Source organism: Apodemus sylvaticus, chromosome 2 (assembly GCF_947179515.1).
Source record: "Apodemus sylvaticus chromosome 2, mApoSyl1.1, whole genome shotgun sequence".
In the NCBI taxonomy this organism is placed as follows: domain Eukaryota; kingdom Metazoa; phylum Chordata; class Mammalia; order Rodentia; family Muridae; genus Apodemus; species Apodemus sylvaticus.
The window spans coordinates 32,992,799-32,996,538 of NC_067473.1; the positions used below are offsets into that span (position 1 = coordinate 32,992,799).

General features: G+C 39.8%; 1 pseudogene; it reads left to right on the top strand.

Annotated features, from left to right (window-relative positions):
- The first annotated feature begins 1,903 nt into the window (after positions 1 to 1,903).
- On the top strand, positions 1,904 to 2,227 carry LOC127677343 (60S ribosomal protein L30-like; annotated as a pseudogene).
- Positions 2,228 to 3,740: the final 1,513 nt, after the last annotated feature.

Below are 3,740 nucleotides of genomic sequence, written 5' to 3' on the forward strand. Positions count from 1 at the left end.
ATAAAACCAGAAAATTGGGTCAGGGCCAGATTGACGAGGTTTAAAGCATAAAATCAAGGAACCTGGGCATTATGACAGAGGATAGTTGTCACGGAGACTGATAGGTATAATGGGAGAACAGGAAGATATTAGGAGAGGAATTAAATCATGAGGGGATGGAAATAAGAATCCATGTGGTATGTAACAGTCAAGACTAGGAGGAATATACAGCATAGATCAGAGATGAATTAGAAGTGGTCAGACCCCAGTAAGTTATAAGGGAAATAGAAACATGATAAACAAGCTTTTCAGGAAACAATCAGACATATTTAAACTGTCTGACCTTCTCCAAGACAGAGAAGACTGCCATGACGAAGAGGAAGGAGAAGAAACAAATGCAATCAAAGAAGCAGAATGAGTAGAAATGCCCTTAATTTGTAAGATGTAATTGCATCATAGTTTAAAGAACTAACTATGAATCTGTCTTGGGCATCAGTGAGAATATTTGACTTGTGACTAGTTTTTAGATACTCTTCGAAAATCTTTATTATTTTTATATATGACAACATTTGGAGTAAATGGAAGACAATTTCCATTGTTTGCTCTGTGTGTGTGTGTGTATGTGTGTGTGTGGTGTGTGTGTGTGTGCATACTTATTCTTATAGGCATAAAAAGAAACAGAAAGGGACTGGGGTTCTAGAATCCCGTTCATGATACATTCCAATAACCTAAGGAACATTCTATAAGTCTCTCCTCTCAGAGGTTGAAGCATTTCTCAGTAATGCCACAATGGGGACCTGGTCTACAATACATAGGCCTTTGGGAGGTATTGCATTCCAAACTATAACACTATGTTGACATTTATATGAACAATCATTTTTTACATCAGTTTCCATACCTATAGCCTGATCCAGATACACAAAATCCAAATGTGACATAATGTTAAAAATCATTGAATACAATTTGTATAGATATTAAGCAGAGTACTGTGCTATTCTTCCAATTTCTCTCTATGCTGAAGACTTTTCTCATAACTGAGCTAGGGGGAATGGGGAGAAATAGGTCAAGCAGTGGAGCCTACAGCAGAAGCAGTGTGAGTGGTGAAGAAGGAGCAGATGTTGCTGGGATAATTGGCAGCACTGGGTGAGTTGTTAACCCAAAGTACCAGAGGAGTTCCTTAAGAAGGATTCTTGACACCGGGGCTTGCAGACTGGATATGGACATATTCTGAGCAGAGACAGGAAAATCTTTAGGGAAAGAAGGCTGGGAAGAAATGTACTCCATTTTGGAAGTGTCTTCTCTGGTGCAGAAGAGCTCTAGGGGAGAGTACTTGCTGGAGGAATGCTCTCAGCGTATCTGGGCTAGAGTCACCACTTTGGTAGTGGTCAGCCACAGAGGTCGCTGATTTTATTCATGGTGATGTGGAAAATCAGTACACAAAAGGAAAACTAAGAATGCCTTTAACAGGGTCTCAAGAAAATGAGAATTAAAATGTAGTGTTAGCCATGCAAACAAACAGACCAAATCAGAAGGAAAATGCAGGAGCTATATCATTTAATGAAACACAGTGGATACAGGACACATGGCAGGATGATTGATAACATTTTAAATCTGAGTGGAGATTCATCAAGGTAAAAAGAGATAGACAAGTGCAGTATAGACAAAAGACCTCGGGGATTAGTTGAAAGCATAATTTTTAAACTTGAACTAAAGGTTTGTTCAAAACGACTGTCATGGAGAACTGTAGAGGAGGCACCCTGTCACAGTAAGGAGAACGAAAGCTGAGCTAAGAAGTGGTAAGACAGAATCAAGTCATTGCTTCTTTGTCATAAAAGGCCATCTGAGATTGAAAAGGCTTAGTGTTCTTTCATTCTTTGGCCATGTTGATCTTGGTTTGGGGATGTCCCATCCCTAAGGAAGGAAGATGGTGGACCCAAAGAAGAGGAAAATGTCTCTGGAGTTAATCAACTCAACTCTAGGCTCCAACTTGTTATGAAAAGTGGAAACCAGGTTCTGAGAAGCAAATAAACTCTGATGATGATTAGACAGGACAGAGCAAGTTTGATCATCCTTGGCAACAACTGCCCAGTTTTGAGGAAATCTAAAATAGAAAACGATGCCCTGTTGTTTGAAAGTTGTATCTGTGACTCCAGCGGTAGCAATATTGACTTGGTCACAGCATGCTGTCATTGACCCAGGTGATTTTTATATTCCCAGAAGAATTCCAGAACAGACTGGTAAAAAGTAACTAGGAAAGGTTTTCTTTAATAGAACTTTGATAGAGCACTTTTTAAAAATCATCACACTTAAGAAATGGTATCTAACATTCTCCCAACATGCATTACACTGAATTTTATGCCATTCAAAACAATATATGTGTACAGGAATATATTGATTTCAGCTATGGTGTCATCTCATGTACTGTGCAGGGTGAACAGTTTTGACCACACATTGTTTTGAGCACTAACAGATGCCATATGCAAAGGTAGAAATATTTTATTTTCTGTTCTGGAATTTCACTGATTTATAATTAAATTACTAGGTTATCAGTTCATGGAAATGTACATTATTTTGACAAAAGTAAAATGTACCTTTACTGAGGAACAAAAGGGATGCTATGCTTTTTATCTATTTCTATTTTTTTTATTTTAACGAACTGAAAAACTGCCATAACAAGTTTCTATACACTTTTAACTATTTCTAATAAGAAGTTATGGGAAACCAGTTCTGTTCACATTCTGTCTAAACTCCACCCCCCAACTGCCAGATATGCTCCTTCCCACAGTTACCTAGCAATGGCCAGGTTGGCCTGGCCCATGATAAAAGGGATTTCTTGCCCCTGCCTCTCTCTCTTACCTCTTACTCTTGCTTCCCATTTGCTTCTCTCTTGCCCTCTTAGGCTCTTCCCTTCTCTCTTCCCTTCCTGTCTCTCCACTGCTCAAGGCATGGCCGGCCTCTACTTCTCTATTCTCTCCCTCTCTCTGCCTTTCTTTGCCTCTACTGCCCTCTCAACTCCCCTCCCCATGCCCTGAATAAACTCTACTCTGTCCTATACTGTCATGTGACTGGTCCCCCAGGGGGAAAAGATGCCTCTACATTTGCCTGCTAAGGCACCCCTTTTCCCATACCTTACCACACCCCCATAGAACTTATCTTATACCTCTTTATCTTTTTATAAACACATCAAATTCCAAGCCTTTATCTTTCCTCCATTATAAGTCTCTTTATACTTTATTAGATCTAAACATGTAGACAAATGTAGTTAGCATAGTTCTGTTTAAGTGATTAACCTGGAATGACACACACTTTCTCTGCCCATGTCCTAGCAGAGCTGTTGGTGGCTGGAGGAAATGTGTGGAACAGTGTTATGACTATGAATTACGTGACTACAGATCTGAAGACGGGGCGTTCCACTTGGAATCCTCCCATCCCCCTTAACTCCGTGGTTCTCCATTTCTCAGAACATTTGCCAGATGCTGGCGCACAAACTGGATCCTCACCAAGTTTCTTAACAAAGTCTTCAGATCTCTGTTATCACAAAGCAGACAAAAAGCCTCAAATCCTCTTTGTGATTCAGGCATCACCTGCTCTTCTAGAACAATGTCAATCTAAGGGTTTTGGAAAGGATTTTGTAAAAGTCCATTTGTAGATTAACCCACAGCATTCCTTTAAGTTAATGACATAATGAGGGTTTAAAACAATGAGTCAGAGGCTTGGCCTCTGATCCCAAGGTGACTGATTTCCTCTGTGACCTTCAATTA